Source organism: Podarcis vaucheri, assembly GCF_965113315.1.
Source record: "Podarcis vaucheri genome assembly, chromosome: 14".
NCBI classification, from domain to species: domain Eukaryota; kingdom Metazoa; phylum Chordata; class Lepidosauria; order Squamata; family Lacertidae; genus Podarcis; species Podarcis vaucheri.
The window spans coordinates 12,391,616-12,410,233 of record NC_138752.1 but is presented as its reverse complement, the minus strand read 5'-3'; the positions used below and the strand labels follow the sequence as shown (position 1 = coordinate 12,410,233).

Here is an 18,618-nt window from a genome sequence, read left to right as displayed (position 1 = left end):
TTGTCCTAAGCTGCTCTTTTGCAGGCTTCCAAACCAGATGTCTCGGCTGCATTACCTTTGAACTCTCACTCCATCAGTTCCACCTTCAGCTTTCCTGCCGCAAACCCTTCCACTTGGCTTCACCGACTAGAAAATATGAAAATGGGACAGTGAGTGAGCTCCTTGGCTTCAGCCTAGTTATGGTTGCATGAGAATTATAGCTGGTGTGGGAAGGGCATGCAGCAGGATTGCAAATGCATGCTTGAGAACTCAAATCAACCCACTGGACTTTTGCATGGCTTACCTTGGTGGGGGTGCCAAACAAATTAATCCTCTCTCCAGCTTTCCCAGACCACTTTGATGGGTGACAATTTCATCCCACTGAAGTTGCTGGTGTTGTGATTGATTCAGTTCCTTACTCACTATTTACCCTGAGGTCCCAAGGCGGGCTACAACAACTTAAAGATATTAAAAATCAATTCAAAACTCAATTACACTCAAGAGCATAGAGCGGGGTCTTAAAAGCATCAATCTCAGGGGTGAAAGGCCAGGGTAAAGAGGTAGATCTTCAGCGTGCAATGGAAACTCCATAATGAAAGTGGGAAGGGAAGGTCACAGTGTAGGGGCTGTCACAGAGAATGCCCTCTTCCAGGTCATCACAATCTGAACTTCTAAGTACAGTGGAACTGCCAACATGAGATTAACACTCTCAGGAAACACACTGGCAAAGCAGGACCCAGCAGGGTTGAATATCACGCTCCTGACCATTGACTGATGGATGGCACCCAGTGATGTCATCTGATGGGCAGCTGGGCATGGACTGGCCCACTGGCTGGAGAGTCTATGCTTTATTTGTAGATTTGTAGATAAACAAGCAAAATATGCCATGTTCCCAGCCTGCTCCACTTCTGTTAGCAGCACCAAAGGGTTGCAAACCTGGGCAGTGTGTCTGGAGCTCCTGGGCTGCCCAGATGACAAGACCCCTCTCTCGGCCTCACTGATATGGTCCAAAGGAAAGCAGAGCAAAATGTTTGGCAGCAGTTTAGCTACAGCAGTTGCTGGAATTAGGCATGGAAGGCACCATCCAACCATCTTAAGGACTCCACTCTGGATTTGTGTAGGATTTCTTCTCCTGAAGATAACCCACAAGGCAGTGGAGGTTTAGGATAAGAGTTTTCCTTCGCCTAGATGGGCTACCTTCCCAGGTTGGCAAGCCCCACCTGCCCCTCACTTCCCTCTATAGCATGTGCAGAAACCATCTTCTTGTCTGTTGGATCCACTATTGGGCTTGTCCAGTCAAGAGCAGTAGATTCGTAATCTGGGGAACCGGGTTTGCGTCTCCGCTCCTCCACATGCAGCTGCTGGGTGACCTTGGGCTAGTCACACTTCTCTGAAGTCTCTCAGCCCCACTCACCTCACAGAGTGTTTGTTGTGGGGGAGGAAGGGAAAGGAGAATGTTAGCCGCTTTGCAACTCCTTCGGGTAGTGATAAAGCGGGATATCAAATCCAAACTCCTCCTCCTCTTTCCCCTATTATGTTTTTACTGTGATTTTATTGGTGTTACCCGCCCTGAGCCTGCCTCTGGCTGGGGAGGACGGGGTATAAATTATTATTATTATTATTATTATTATTATTATTATTATTATTATTCTACCAGAACCTGCCTTCACATGCAAGCGAAGTCCCTAACTGAAAGTTTTTGAGATACACTGGCTACCCTCCCCTGGTTTAGCCAGCCAGCCAAAGCCATTTCCCAGGATGCGGCCTCTGTCACATGCTTACAGCTTCTAGGAGTCACAGGTGAGAGCTGAGTGCAGGGTGGGGACCGAAGGCAGATAAATTACCCCAAAAGGAGTATGGCGTCTCCCCCACCAGAGGTACTACATCTCCCCTAACACCCAATACACCCCGCAGTAGTCATGCAGAAAAAGAGGTTTCTTTTTAGGTGCTGTTATAAAGAACTGTGGGGTGTCATGGAAAAGGAAAATACTCTGCTTGCTGTTCTAGAAAGCATTTTGCATCCTCCCTCCACAAAGGTCCATTGTCAATTTTGACAAGGCTTACCTCATTTTAAATGGCATAAAAAAGAACTTTGTTAATTCACTCAAAAGCCTACACAGGGTGAAGAATGTTTAGCGTCCAACCTAGAGATCATTGTCACAAACAACAGTGCCAGTTATTCCGATTTCATTATACAAAGTTCCAGGAATTCTTTTGGCATGAAAGAAGTCTTCACTGAATCAAGTTTCATTACAAAAATAAAGAAATAAAATGTTTCGCATTATTTAACCGCTTTGATGCTGACCTTACGAGACGCATTCGCATTCTCGTTGTGGCCCAGCGGTTCGAATGCAAAAGAGTTTGCATTGATAAGTAAATGCAGAACTTCTACAAAGGGAATGCAAGACTAACAATTGCCCTGGGCCACCAAACAATTTTTCTACAGCTGCCGTGCTGCCTATTTTTAGAAAAGTTTGTCTCGGCTGCTACCACTGTGTGTGGATCCCGGGAATGATTACTGCAGTGCAGCAGCGGTGAAGGGGGTTTTCTACAAATATTTGCGCAAGAGCAGTGAAATAATAGGAGGCTGTACATGGAGATCATCTGATGCCTGAATCCCAAACCAGTTTGGGCTGAAGCAGGCTTCAGCCAAATCAGATTGAGATAGAATGCCCAACCAGAGTGATTCGGGGCAGACAAAAGTGGGGTGGTCAGGGAGGGAGGGATTGGAGGAGAGGAGGCAGGCAGCGCCCGCAAGTTCTGCTTCCCCAGCTCATTCCCAGCGGAGAACTCCCTGGCAGAGCGGCACTTGGCAGGACTGAATTCTCTGTTCACCAGCTGGTGAGCACAAGATTCAGTCCTGTTCCCTGCAGTGCAGCCATGGGTGGGGAGAGGAAACACAGCATCTCCCTCTTCCTCCTCCTGTCTCCTGACTGCATGCTTAGTTAAATCCTAATTTAGCATTAGGGTCAGACCCCAAATCTATTCAGGGCCTTGGTGCAGGTCAGGACGGTCCCAGATTGGCCTGCGTTGGGGTCAATCCAAAGTGCAGGATCATGCCCTGGATCACATCAGGTGTGTGTATTCCGAGCATGCACAGTGCTGATGTATAAAGTAAAGGACCCCTGGACGGTTATGTCCAGTCAAAGGCGAATATAGGGTTGTGGAGCTCATCTTGCTTTCAGGCTGAGGGAGCCGGCGTTTGTCCACAGGCAGCTTTCTGGGTCATGTGGGCAGCAGGACTAAACCGCTTCTGGCGCAACGGAACACCGTGACGGAAACCAGAGTGCACGGAAACTCTGTTTACCTTCCCACTGCAGCAATACCTATCTATCTACTTGCACAGGTGTGCTTTTGAACTGCTAGGTTGACAGAAGGTGGGACAGAGCAACGGGAGCTCACCCCGTTGTGGGGATTCGAACCGCCGACCTTCCGGTCAGCAAGCCCAAGAGGCTCAGTGGTTTAGACCACAGCACCACCCGTGTCCCACTACTGTGTAAACAACAACAACAATCGAGAGTCTAGTGCAGGCCCTTTGTACTTTTCCATCTGGCCCTTGTGACCCCTCCCCAGGCCACACAAACAGCAGCCCTACTTCATGTCCTTGTGTGTTTCCCCAGTTATGCATTATGCACATTAGGGCTGTCAGTTATGTTTTGTCTGCCTGACACATGCAAAAGATAGGAGTGCTCTTCTGGACAGATTATGAGCTAGCTTAAAGAGTTTTAAGCTTCCATTGCTCTGTGGTTTGTTGTCAAATGCTCGTTGAACACTGGAGGTCTGCTCTTAACCTGAAACTGTTCTTAACCTGAAGCACCACTTTCAGTGGCGTAGCGTGGGGGGTGCAGGGGGGGCCGGCCGCACCGGGCGCAACATCTGGGGGTTAGGGTTAGGGGGCGCAAATCCACGGGTTAGGGGGCGCAAATTACTTGCCTTGCCCCGGGTGCTGACAACCCACGCTACGCCACTGACCACTTTAGCTAATGGGGCCTCCCGCTGCTGCCGTGTCACCGCTGTGCAATTTCTTTTCTCATCCTGAAGCAAAGTTCTTAACCCAAGGTAATATTTCTGGGTTAGCGGAGTCTGTAACCTGAAGCGTCTGTAACCATTCCATTTCCCCTTCACAGGGCAAGTAAATGCCCCATGTAATGATAGCACATCTTCCAGGCTATATAACCAGACAGGGAGCGATGGCCAGGATTGCTACATTCAAGTTTGCAATTGCCACGTGAATCCTAAGTCTCATTTCACCTTCATCTTCGCAATGTGATGCCGAGCATCAAAGTTTTTGCCTAACTAACAGCACATCGTTGCTCTTCGCCAAACTATCTCTTGTAGCTCCCTCGTCAAGCCACTGAGCATTCAAACAGGTTAATTTCTTTTCAGCTGGATTCCTTTTTTAATCCACCGTCAGTGGATTTTGGGGCAGGGGCTTAAGTACATTCTGCTAGAGAGGTTAATTTACAAAATTCTCTTTGGGGTTGCAAAGCCCCCTGACCTGCCACCTCCTCATACAAAAAAATCTCTTAGCAACCAATCTCTTAGCAACAAGGAGTACCTTTAGTTTAAAAAAAGAGAGAGAGAGACAGGAAAAGATGCTACAAAAAGAGTGATCACCAGGAAATCTTTTCTGATCTTTAGAAAGACCACGCACATCATTTAACTATTGCAGCTGACTTCCAGAGCAGAACCTAGAAAACGGAAGTGAGAAAACAACCAGGTAACTTTATGAAACTTTTCTATTTTAACATGTGTTATAGTGGGATGAAAAACTAATGTGAAAAAGTATTGGAGTTCTGATTGTGAGTTATTTATTGAGTTGCCTTCATCTCAATGTATCCTGGGGAGGGGTTCTTTTTGGGGGGATACCTTTCCCCCCTGCCTGAACAACTGTAGTTATTGTAACTCAGTGAAGATCAGAATTTTCCTCCAAACTTGCTTTGGGCTTAAATCTTCTTAAGCTGAGAGAAGCAGCTATTTCTGTAACTTTTAATGGTGTGGCATGCTAGAGCAACAGGGAGACTGCTTCCCAAGGCAAACTTGCTTCTCTACTTCATAACTTTTTCCATTATTTCAATCACCCAAAAGGAAGAAGCTTTTCTTTGTTGATCGTGTTGAAATTTGGGTTGGTTTTTGTTACTCCAAATTAGATGGGGGGTGGTGGTGGTTGAGGAGTTCAGCTTCTGCAAGGAGAACTTAATTGACCAAACTGATAAATTTAAAAGACCTTCATGCAAAAGAATTACCTGTAGCTGAACTGGAGGAATGAATGATCTGGTGACTCTTCACTGATGACATTGGCAAGACCTACAAGCCTATTTTTATCGGATATTCTTTTTGAACACTTTGAGTCAGCTTACTGGAAAAGAGAAATTCCCCAGTCAGCCTCCTAAATTAAATTTGCTCTTCTCTTTCCATTGTTTTTAAAAGAAGTTTGTTTTGTTGTTCTGAAATGTATGTTCTCTCTCCTTGTTTTCATATGTTTCCATGGGTTTCACACCCTAGATATTCATTTAAACAGCAAGGGGTGCGCCCAAAGGTTATTCTTTTAAAAGAAATAATTCTGTCAAGGGCTACAATGCCTAATAGCTCCTTAGAATGTTGCAAAAAAATAATAATGCATTCAATCCCTGAGTTGCTTTGCATTCTGTTGATACTGTTCTATGTTTATTTGGGGAAGGAAGGAGAGGTTTTAATGATCATCTGTTTTGAACAAAGAAAAAGAAGTTTTTGGATGTAGTGACAGAACCCAGATTCAGATGGGAGAGAGAGAGAGGAAGAGAGAGCACTTTGTGGATTATTAAATGCCTTGGCAATATTTTTTGCTATTTGGAAAACCAGCCATGTACATGAGATATAAACTCTGTCGTATTGTTAATGTGTTCTTCTCCACTTCTTTGACTAGCGATCTAGTCTAGAGAGGCAGAACTTCCCGGGGTTTCTTCTAAGGTGGACTTAAGGTAGCTCTGCAATCTGTGAGTTTTATTTACAAGGATAAAAGTGAGCCCAACTGGAGGGAGACACTTCCTAAGAAGCAGCAAATCAACAGACCCACAATAACTCCCTAGAGTGCAGGTAGGGATGGGGGGCGAATTCAGTTCAGATGGCATTTAATGACAAACCTACCATACATCATTCACATTTTCGAAAACAATACACAAATCGAAATGCAGCCGCTCTTCAGAAGTCACACTTCTCTGAATTTTGCAATGCAGTTCTCCAGCCAAGGAATGTATACAAGAATGCCTATACTGGGGGGGTGTGCACAAAAATGCATATATTTGTGAAAATAACATTTAAAAAATGCATTAGGAAACCTTGGTTTGCCAAAAGAAGAAGAAAAGCTTCATTTTTTTTTGTTTGTTGCCCCTGAGCTACCCAAAGTTGCCCCATTTTCCCCTTCCACCCAAGTTCCTTCCCTCCTTATTTTTCAAAAGTGTTTATCTTCTTATGTACTTTCAAAGAGTAATTTATTTCATAAACATAATTTAAACAAAACCTTCTTTTCTGGTTGCGTGGCTTGGGGAATAGACTGCTCAGCTGCATGAGGACAAACTGGTAGGCTTCTATACCAAGTGTGTCTGTATAGCACACTAAAGTCAGAAAGGAATTACTTTCCCTCAATTTCCAGGACAGCAAATGCATGGGTCTACTGTAGTTTAAAAAAAAAGTGCATTGAATTTTTATTTTGAGATTAATTCCAGCAATCCCAGTGAGGCTCATTTCTGCATAGGATTTTGAATTCTAATTTCAGATAGTCACAGAGAACAGGGGCTAGCAGGTGGCCATTATAACAGACTAGTTCATCCAGGACACTGTTGTTTCTGCCCATCATAAGCTCTTGCCCTGCACACCAGCACCATGCAGCCCTCAACAGGTAAGCTCTGAAGGTTGCCCACCCCTACCCCAGAGAGAGAGGGGGGGATTTACATATACAGTGAGGGGGGAAAGTATTTGATCCTCTGCTAACTTTGCCCATTTGCCCTCTGATGAAGAAATGACCAGTCCATTTTCATTTTTAGTTAGGAAACTGGTCCCTGGTAAGTGAGAAAAATTCCCTGATTTTGGGGGGTTAACAGATGGTGACACATCTGAACGTTTGGTTAGTGTACTTTGCCGCTGACTTTGTGCTGGTTCTTGTGTCATTAGACGTGGAGATTTTCTTGGCGATTTGACTGATGTTCCGTCCCATCCATTCGGTCCCTCAAATTCCTAATCAGCAACTAAAGAAACTGAAAGCGTGGCAAAAGTTGTACTACCCTTTGTTGTGATGGAGTAGGCTTGGAAGCATCTGCCTTTACAGAAACTAATAAAATACAAAATAACAGTCTAGTTAAAAATGAAGGGAATGAGACCATGGTTAATAAATTCACTTCTGAAATGCCTTCGGATGAAAAGGCAAACAATAAAACTGAGGAGCTGAATGAAACTAAAATGAATGAGGAAAGCAAGGAAACAGGGAAGGCTAGAAGATCTCTGAAGTTCCTCCCAGCTCTCTGATTCCATGATTAACCAGTCATTTGGGGACAGTGAGACAGAGCATATTTGGGAGGGTGACTTTGAGCAGAGAAAGCAGAGAGTTAGCCAGCCTTTTTCTCCATGCAGCATTCCAACACAGGAAAGGACCATTCAATTCTACGGAAAGTGTAACTTGAGCCTCAGCGAAATTTAATAAAATATTTCATTCTCTCCCCCACCCCACCCCCCACCAAGCACCTTTGAAAACTTAAGTGTCTTTTTATTTAGCTTTTCTAACTTTTAAGGCAGCCCTTGGAAGCAACAGAGATGAATGAGATCTTGCAAAATAATGATACAGTGTGCAAAGGGAGGGTCACACAGGACAGATTTTCTCCCTCTCCAAAAGAACCCACAATAAACAGAGATGCTGGGTACCAATTGCTCCTTTTGATGGCTATTTTGAGCTGATGTCCCCACTGTTCTCCTTCAAAAAGTTGCTGAATGGAGGGCGAAAGGTGCAATGTGAAATTACCATCTATTCTGGAAGCTACTTTTGATGATTGCTGTTTTTGGTGTTCTTTTTCTGAAAAGTAACAAAGCTGGCATTGTCGGATGTGCTTTGGGAGAGGAGAGGTGGAAATATATCACAGTGGAATTAACGACTCAAGACAGAACATCCTGCAAATCCTCATTTTGTCCCATTCTCCTTTAAAAGGGAAGCAATTACCCTTATATTATCCTAGGTATCTGAGCGGCATGTTGTGTCCCTCACTTAACAGCTCTGTGTTCTGTAAATAATAGCCACTTAAGCTATCTTGATTGTTGGCTGCTACTTGGAAATTTATACTCCACCCCTTTCCCTTCCTGTCTGTAGCCCAGCTACATGTCATTAGGACGCAGTCCTATTATTTTAATTTAAAAATGTTTCTCAGCTAGACCTTCAACAAAAGATTCCAGGCCAATATACAGAAGTATGAATGAAGACTGCCTTAGTAGATATGTTGTTGTTGTTGTTGTTGTTTAGTTGTTTAGTCGTGTCCGACTCTTCATGACCCCATGGACCAGAGTTTGGTCAAACTCATGCTCGTAGCTTCGAGAACACTGTCCAACCATCTCGTCCTCTGTCGTCCCCTTCTCCTTGTGCCCTCCATCTTTCCCAACATCAGGGTCTTTTCCAAGGAGTCTTCTCTTCTCATGAGGTGGCCAAAGTATTGGAGCCTCAGCTTCAGGATCTGTCCTTCCAGTGAGCACTCAGGGCTGATTTTCTTAAGAATGGATTGGTTTGATCTTCTTGCAGTCCAAAAAAGCATCAATTCTTCGGCGATCAGCCTTCTTGATGGTCCAGCTCTCACTTCCATACATCACTACTGGGAAAACCATAGCTTTTACTAAACGGACCTTTGTTGGCAAGGTGATTGGCAGAACTGGCACTGCTACAAGTACCACAGAAATACCCGTTTCAAATTTGTAATAACTTGATCGTTTTGTGTGGCAGCATCTTTTTAATCTGTTTTTAGAATAATGTTAGGATAGCTCAGTTGGTTAGAGGGTGGTGCTAATAATGCCAAGGTTGCAGGTTCGATCCCTGTATGGGGCAGCTGTGTATATTCCTTCGTTGCTGGGGGCTAGATGCTCCATGGGGTCCCCTCCAGCTCTACAATTTGATGATTTGCCACCTGGTGCCATAAATCGAACCCCCCCCCTCTCTCAGCAAAGACCATTATTATGGGTTATATGCACTCTGAAATGAATAGGTCAGTAAAAAAGCTTAGGTCAGTAAATTTCGGGGGGGGGGGGGTTAGTCTTGGTGAAACTTAGCTGGAGATGAATTTGGTAAATTTGCCATTTGATGAGCTCATGATACTGCATTTATTGATAATAATGGTAGTAACAATGTGAAGAACTTTTCAGGCAGAGCATTCAGGGTTTAATCATATAACAATAATTAAGAAGACTCAGAAGGAGGTCTGGTTTGAAAAGGGCACATCTCATTAGAAGCCAATGGTTGCATTTATTTATTACATATTTATACCACTTATTCCTCACATTGTTGTTGCTAATTTTTCTTATTGATAATTTTGTTGCTTTCTCCTCCCCCCCCCCCTTTTTTTGGAAACCGTTTTGAGGGTTTCCAGCCCCCCCTTTCTATTTACAATCAAGCAAGGTATAAATTGTATGGAATAAATACATAATAAATGAAAGTGTGGAAACCGTAGCGGCCAGAGCAGTGGGGGCTAGAGAAAGGGGAGAAGTTTGATTCCAAGGACTTAGACCCACTTTTTTTCCTTCCTGTTTTCCCTCTCTGTCTCTGTCAAACTTTTTTTTTTTAATAATATTTATTGCTTTTACAACAATTTAAACACTACAAAAAACAAAGAAAAAACAATACATTACAATACAAAAACACTACCTTACACTAAAACATTAAACTAACAAAACAAAACAAAAACAATTTTAAAACACATCAACAAAGAAAAGAAATAAATTTCAATATCTTATCTTTCTTTCACATATTTCCACGACCTCCTCACACCTCCCTTTTTGTATTCCACTTCTATTAATTATTTCAGCAATTCCTTTCCATCTTCCCCTGTTTCCTATCCTATAATTATCTTAACACATTTCAACCTTATTTTTCCTTTAATACTCTATTAATCTATTTGTACTTAATTCCTTATAACCTTTCTACTAAAGCCATATCACTTTGTTCCAACATTCTTCTAGCATTCCTTAATTTTACAATATTTCTGTAAATAGTCTTTAAACTTTTTCCAGTCTTCTTCCACCGACTCTTCTCCCTTGTCTCGGATTCTGCCAGTCATTTCCGCCAATTCCATGTAGTCCATCAACTTCATCTGCCATTCTTCCCAGGTGGGTAAATCTTGTGTCTTCCAATACTTCGCGATGAGTATTCTTGCTGCTGTTGTTGCATACATAAAAAAGTACTATCCTTCTTTAACACCAATTGGCCGACCATGCCCAGGAGAAAGCCCTCTGGTTTCTTAAGGAAGGTATATTTAAATACCTTTTTCATTTCATTATAAATCATCTCCCAGAATGTCTTAATCCTTGGGCATGTCCACCAAAGGTGAAAGAATGTACCTTCAGTCTCATTACATTTCCAACATTTATTATTAGGCAAATGGTAAATTTTTTCAAGCTTAACTGGTGTCATGTACCACCTATAAATCATTTTCATTAAATTTTCTCTTAGGGCATTACATGCCGTAAATTTCATACCTGTGGTTCATAACTGTTCCCAGTCAGCCATCATTATGTTATGTCCAACATCTTGTGCCCATTTTAATCATAGCTGATTTCACCGTTTCATCCTGAGTGTTCCATTTCAACAGCAAGTTATACATTCTTGACAAATTCTTGGTTTTTGGATCTAACAATTCTGTTTCCAATTTTGATTTTTCCACCTGGAAACCAACTTTTTTGTCCAATTTGTATGCCTCCATTATTTGATAATAATGGAGCCAATCTCGCACTTTGTTTTTCAATTTTTCAAAGCTCTGCAATTTTATTCTGTCTCCATCTTGCACCAGAATTTCCCAATATTTTGGCCATGTGGCTCTGTCTCTGTCAAACTTTCCCCTTCGTTTTTTGGACTCTCCTTGGGTTAGCTAGATTAGGTTGGGTCTGAACTATTTTAACTCCCATTCAGACGGGACGGGGGGGTGGAGCTTCACTCTTGTGACTTCAGGTTATTGCAAATAACCTCAAAAATATCAGCAGGGAAAAATTATTCCCCATGGGGACACACGACAGCTCTGTCCAAGGTACAGCTAGACTTGTTGATTGAACTTTGCTGAGAGTGTTTTGAAAGGAAATATAGTAAAAAGCCACACTTTTTTTTACTCTAATTGAACGTATGACTCAGTCCAATATTTTGTCCAGTGTGCTGAATGAAATACAGGCAGGAGTACAATGGTACCTAAGAGAGTGACAGGGACTCCAGTCATGACCTTAATCTCAGGGTTGTTGCTGTTGTTTGTTGCTTCAACATGATCACAGTAAGACTGTGTCTGCAAACTGCACCTTCTGACTCCTCTGCTGAGGCAGGAAGGAAAAGTAGCAGCTGCAAGAAAATAAGTCAAAGAGAAAGATCGGGAGGGAGGAAAGAGGGGAGGAATAATAATAATAATAATAATAATAATAATAATAATAATAATAATAATAATAATTTATTATTTATACTCCACCCATCTGGCTGGGTTTCCCCAGCCTCTCTGGACAATTCCCAACAGAATATTAAAAACACGTTAAAACATCAAACATTTTAAACTTCCCTAAACAGGGCTGCTTTCAGATGTCTTCCAGAAGTCAGGTAGTTGTTTATTTCCTTGACATCTGATGGGAGGGCGTTCCACAGGGCAGGTGCCACTACCGAGAAGGCCCTCTGCCTGGTTCCCTGTAACTTCGCTTCTCGCAGTGAGGGAACTGCCAGAAGGCCCTCGGAGCTGGATCTCAGTGTTCAGGCTGAACGATGGGGATGGAGACGCCCCTTCAGGTATAGTGGACCGAGGCCGTTTAGGGGTGGCGCTGTGGTGTAAACCACTGAACCTTGGGCTTTCTGATCGGAAGGTCGGCGGTTTGAATCCCCATGATGGGGTGAGCTCCCGTTGCTCGGTCCCTGCTCCTGCCAACCTAGCAGTTCGAAAGCACATCAAAGTGCAAGTAGATAAATAGGTACCGCTCTGGTGGGAAGGTAAACAGCATTTCCATGCGCTGCTTTGGCCACATGACCCAGAAAAACTGTCTGCAGACAAACGTCAACTCCCTCGGCCAGTAAAGCGAGATGAGCGCCGCAACCCCAGAGTCGTTCACAACTGGACTTAACTGTCAGGGGACCTTTACCTTTTTTTTTTTTTACCAACACTTTGAATTGTGCTTAGAAACATACTGGGAGCCAATGTAGGTCTTTAAGGACCAGTGTTATGTGGTCTCGGTGGCCACTCCTAGTTACCAGTCTAGCTGCCGCATTCTGGATTAGTTGCAGTTTCCGGGTCACCTTCAAAGGTAGCCCAATATAGAGAGCAGGGAGGAACCAAAGCTCTGTACACACCATACATCTAAAACAATTTCCCCAGTCAGAAAAAGAATCCTGGAAATTGTACTTTACTCCCTGAACTACCATTCCCAGCACCCTTGACAAACTACAGTTCCCAGGAAACTTTGGGAGAAGTGGGAGCATAGGAAGCTGCGTTATACAGAGCCAGACCATTGGTCCATCTAGCCAAGTATTGTCTAGACAGACTAGCAGTCCCTTTCCATTGTTTCAGGCAGGCATCTCACCCAGCAGGAGTGCCAACCTGGCTCCATGACCATGGATGCCCGGAGCCGTGGGTGCCATGCAGCGTGCATGGCCCTGGCACCAAAATCTGTGGGTATCCGGCCCCTTCATGGGGAAATTTGTGGGTGCTCAGGCACCCAGGGCCCCAGAGACTTGTCACCTATGCCTCACAGTCAGTAGCATAGCTGACAACTTACAGATTTGAAAAGAAGGGACCAGCAGCCTCGAAAATAAGGGATCAGCAGCCAAAATAAGGGATTTTCAGAGCACAGGTATGTTCGACTTCTGAGCCCCTCCGAGCCAAAGACAGAAAGTCCAGCCAGCAGCCAAACGAAGCCTCAAGCGGTGGTTCCCACAGCGCAGCAACCCAGCAAAGTGATGCAGCAAGGAAAACCACCGTCACCTCTCTGCTGGGAAGCGCTGAGCAAAGGGTTTTTCCCAAGCAGTCAGAGACTGTGCCTCTGTGCAGCCAACCTCTTCTCCACCCTTTTCATGCCTCTTCTGGTTCTGAGAAACAAGGCGGAGGGGAGCTTCTCACCACCCTGTGACTCTTCCCCACCCTGACACATCTCTGGCTTTTGGCCTTCCTCCTCCCACTCACCAGCTTCAACTTCAACCAGGCAGAGAGCCTTCTCGGTAGTGGCGCCCGCCCTGTGGAACACCCTCCCACCAGATGTCAAAGAGAAAAATAACTACCAAACTTTTAGAAGACATCTGAAGGCAGCCCTGTTTAAGGAAGCTTTTAATGTTTACTAGGTTATTGTATTTTAGTGTTTTGTTGGAAGCCACCCAGAGTAGCTGGAGGGACCCAGCCAGATGGGGAGGGTATAAATAATAAATTATTGTTGTTGTTGTTATTCTGTCTCTGATTCTGGACGTCTCTCTTCCACGACTTTCCCAGCTCACTAACCCCTTCAGCTTCTGACCCCTCTTCTTCCCAGTCTTCTTCCTCTGACCACCCATTGTTGTCCCACCACCACTTCTGCTTGGTTCCTGATCCCCTTCTTGAAAGAGCCCCACCCACCTGAAAAACACCCGTCTCTCGCTGTTTCTGATGGGTAAAACATTCACTTTTTCCTCATTGCATGACTGTCAGCCATTGCCTTTTTGGGTGGCTCAGGTGGCCTGTCAGTACGCACAGGGTGCACACGCCTGATTTGGCAGTGATACTTTTGCTCTCTTTTTTGACATTTGTGGGCAGCCTAGCAATGTTGGCTCTCCTGCTGTGTTTTGTGGCGCTGGTGTCGTCATCTCTCTCCACTGCGCTCTGGGGCACCTTTGGCCCGCCAGAAGTTGCTGAACTACAACTCCCAATAAACACACAAGATGTAACCGGCTGTACTTTTGAATAAATGAGGCATACTATTCATTGTATCAAATTGTAGATTTCAACAAAAGTTTCATAGAGTTCACCAAAACAGCAGAAGACCTGGTAGATCAGTTCATTCTCTAGTCAGTTCATGCATAAGGACCATACATGTATAAGTGTCTATTCCACCTGCCTGTTCATAGAGTCCAATAAACCACATGAAGGGTTGTGACAGCCTTGTTTCGCCATCCTAGGTTTCATCAGTAGAACAGACTGGTAACAGTCTTTTCTTTTCTTTTTTTATATAAGATATTTATTAAAGTTTCACAAATTATATAATCAAACACAACAATACAAACAAACACAAACAAGAAAAAACAAGTATAATTTTAAATCCTTATTTTCTTATAACTTACTTCTCCGACCTCCTCATACCTCCCCTTTCTGCATTCCAATTTCAAATATTTAGTTCAGCAAATCCTCACCCTTAATTTTATCTAATTGTTAACCTTTCTTTTCTTTTAACTTAATCTTTACAGCTGTAATCCACTTACTTTCTAAAGCCGCATCATTTAACACTCATTAATTTTACAATGTTTCTTAAGATAGTTCTTAAATTTCTTCCAATCTTCTTCCGCCGTCTCTTTCCCCTGGTCTCGGATTCTGCCAGTCATTTCTGCCAATCCCATATAGTCCATCACCTTCATCTGCCATTCTTCCAAGGTGGGTAGATCTTGTGTCTTCCAATACTTTGCGATGAGTATTCTTGCTGCTGTTGTAGCATACATAAAGAATGTTCTGTCTTTCTTTGGCACCAATTGGCCGACAATGCCCAGGAGAAAGGCCTCTGGTTTCTTAAGGAAGGTATATTTAAATACCTTTTTCATTTCATTATATATCATTTCCCAGAAAGCCTTAATCTTTGGGCATGTCCACCAAAGGTGGAAAAAAGTACCTTCAGTTTCTTTACATTTCCAACATTTATTATCAGACAAGTGGTCAATTTTTGCAAGCTTGACTGGAGTCATGTACCACCTATAAATCATTTTCATAATATTTTCCTTTAGGGCATTACATGCCGTAAATTTCATACTGGTGGTCGGTAACAGTCGTTTCTTACTGCAACCACTACTATGCTATAAGTTCCAATATCCTGTAATCTTACATATGAGCCTGTTCTATTGATGAAGCCTAGGATGGCGAAACAAGGCTAATATTCCGGAAAAACCTTGTCTTAGACTCTGTCAAAGGATTCTGTGGGACTGTAACAACCCTTCAGGTGAATTATTGGACTCTATGAACAGACGGGTGGAACTGATCTACCAGGTCTTCTGCTTTTTTTGTTGAACTTTATGAAACTTCCGTTGAAATCTACAATTTGATACAATGAATAGTATACCTTGTTTATTCAAAAGTACAGCCGGTTGCGTCTTGTGTGTTTATCGTGTATGTTTTACGTAACCATAGGTTTGTTGTTGTTGTTGAACTACAACTCCCATCAGCCCTAGCCACTGACCATGCTTGCTGGAGCTGATGAGCATTGTGGGGCAGCAATATCTGGAGGGCCACCCCTGCTTTAGAGCAAAAAAACCGTACCGTATTTTTCACTCTATAGGACACACCAGACGATAAGACGCACCTAGTTTGTGGGGGTGGGGGTGGAAACAAGGGGGGGGAATCCGAATCCCAGAAGCCAGAACAGCAAGAGGGATCTGGCTTCTGGGATAGCTTCTTGCTGTTCTGGCTTCTGGGAAAGCCACTGAAGCCTCTCCTGGGCAATGGGATGAAGGCTTCCCCTACCTGGAAGAGGCTGTGCGCGGGTAAGCTGCCCTCTGTACCTTCCCCCATCTCCCACAAGAAACGTGCGCTCTTTAAAGGGAGCTTTTCTGGGAGGTGGGGGAAGTGACAGAGCCCCCCACATCCCACAAGAGCCACACAAAGCCTCCGCAGGGCAGCGGGGAGCCTTCCTCCCGCTGCCCTACGGAGGCTTCGCGGGGGACTATCCAAAAGCCAGAATAGCTAGAGGGCTATTGGTCTCTGGACTTCTTGCTATCTTGCTATCTAACCTTCACAATCACCCTGGCCTTTCTGATTTCAATGGGATTTACTTCGTATGATATTTCAGATTGCAGCCACAGTGCAGCTGCTGATTTTAGGGCAATTATTGTTGTGGCTACACCGGTATCTCTCACAGTCAGAACATCAAGTTTGCAGGAACCATTTGCAAAGTGGTCAGCTGTTACAGTTTCAGAAGTTGCACAGCTATAGATGTAGCACAGCACCATTGCTGGAAGCTTAATGGTTCATTGCCGCTGCTATTCTTTTGCTACCACTGGTACATGTGCTGAAGTGCACTGTGTACGAACATTAATGCTTCTAGCCAATGGCTTTCACAAGAAACATGTGGCGCAATTGCCTTGCTAAGCAGATCGGAGGCAGGTCAGTGCCCAGATTGGACAACCCATCTCCCTGGTCTGCTGCCCTGAGTTGCTTGGTGGTGGTGAGAAATCTTGGGAATGTACTATGGGACACGTGTGGCACTGTGATCTAAACCACTGAGCCTCTTGGGCTTGCCGATTAGAAGGTCGGCAGTTTGAATCCCCGTGGCGGAGTGAGATTCCATTGCTCTGTCCCAGCTCCTGCCAACATAGCAGTTCAAAAGCATGCCAGTGCAAGTAGATAAATAGGTACCACTGCGGCGGGAAGGTAAACGGCACTTCCACGCGCTCTGGTTTCCGTCACGGTGTCCCGTTGTGCCAGAAGTGGTTTCGTCATGCTGGCCACATGACCTGGAAAGCTGTCTGTGGATAAACGCTGGCTCCCTTGGCCTGAAAGCGAGATGAGCACCGCAATCCCATATTCGCCTTTGACTGGACTTAACTGTCCAGGAGTCCTTTACCTTTTCTTTTTTATATAAATGTACTAAAGAAGTCTTTAAAGATGCCTGCTTCTTGGGAGAAAAGCAATGACAAACCTAGACTGCATCTTAAAAAGCAGAGACATCACCTTGCCAACAAAGGTCTGTATAGTTAAAGCTATGGTTTTCTCAGTAGTGATGTATGGAAGTGAGAGCTGGACCATAAAGAAGGCTGATCGCTGAAGAATTGATGCTTTTGAATTATGGTGCTGGAGGAGACTCTTGAGAGTCCCATGGACTGCAAGAAGATCAAATCTCTTCATTCTGAAGGAAATCAGCCCTGAGTGCTCACTGGAAGGACAGATCCTGAAGCTGAGCTGATCTTCTTGCAGTCCAATACTTTGGCCACCTCATGAGAAGAGAAGACTCCCTGGAAAAGACCCTGATGTTGGGAAAGATGGAGAGCACAAGGAGAAGGGGACGACAGAGGATGAGATGGTTGGACAGTGTTCTCGAAGCTACCAGCATGAGTTTGACCAAACTGCGGGAGGCAGTGGAAGACAGGAGTGCCTGGCGTGCTCTGGTCCATGGGGTCACGACTAAACGACTAAACAACAACAACAACTAAGGAAGTGGTACATTTTTTAAAAAATGTGATGGGCAAACCAACAGGGAAGTCTAAATACTTGTGGGCAGGTGTCCTCATCTTTGGAGAACCCATAAAATGTGTCTTTTCAAAGAAGTACGGCTCCAATGAATGCCATGGCAAAATTGCATTTGGTATGTGTGTGTTATTGCTGTTGTTGTTTTTTCCATCAACTACATTAAAAAGAGACTGCATTCAAAAAATATTAAGGGACAAGGGGGGAGGATAATGCTCTCAATGGCTACTAGCCACAACAGCTATGCTCTTTAGCGCAAATTTCTCCCAACACATTTTTCACAATGCCATTTTGACTAGTGGATCCATTTTTGCAAGCTGTTTTCCCTTAACAAAGGTTTGCATCTTATTTCCATTAGTTTATTCGTATTTGTGCAGATTATCCCTAATAAATACATTTTAAACAATTTTTATATTCCCATTAAGCATGAATTTTCATTAAACTATGCACACTTGCAAGCTTGTACAAGGCAAATCGAGGAAAGTATCTGCCAACATAATATTGTGATCACTCTGCTCCTATGCATTTAGAGATTCATATTATCGCATGGATCCTGTTCCTCATATACTGGCCCACTTTCAATGAGTCCCCGTGTGCCCTCTTGCCCTCTTGTGCCTGAAAGACCAGGGATATAGAATACCTTGCCCACTATTTATGAACAAGAAGAAAAGAAACCATTTTTGTAAACTACATCGCAAAAGTCAGATCCTTGCAAATTTCAAAGGATTGCTGTGTATCAGTTCTTCAGTCGCTTCAGGAAGTGTGAATTGGGTAGGTACACCTTTAAATGTGAACCGAGTCGAAATTCTCCCCCATCTCAACCCAAGATCATGGCACAGCCCAGATACACAGCTTACAGGTAGCAACTGAATGTTTCTTTTATTCTGGAAGCAATAAGAGGTTGGTTTCAGTATCTAATAGGAGCAGGAGGGTTTCAGTCAATAGTTATTTGCCTGTCGCCGTTCAGATTTAAGTAAATTAATAGACCACAGATACAGAGCTTGCCGGTCTTCGTATTCTGTCATTGAAAATGTGGAACACTATGTGCTGGAAT

General features: G+C 43.9%; 1 protein-coding gene and 1 long non-coding RNA gene across 2 annotated transcripts in view; one reads left to right on the top strand and one right to left on the bottom strand.

The window, feature by feature from the left end:
• Positions 1-18,618, bottom strand: part of LOC309518551 — a 334,884-nt gene that overhangs the window by 187,958 nt on the left and 128,308 nt on the right. The window lies entirely within an intron of this gene.
• The window catches only part of CYP19A1 (cytochrome P450 family 19 subfamily A member 1), a 41,371-nt gene continuing 27,081 nt past the window's right edge, over positions 4,329-18,618 (top strand). The window contains exon 1 of the mRNA XM_082198614.1: positions 4,329-4,699. The gene's annotated coding sequence lies outside the window, so the exon portion shown is untranslated. The remainder of the gene's footprint in view (positions 4,700-18,618) is intronic.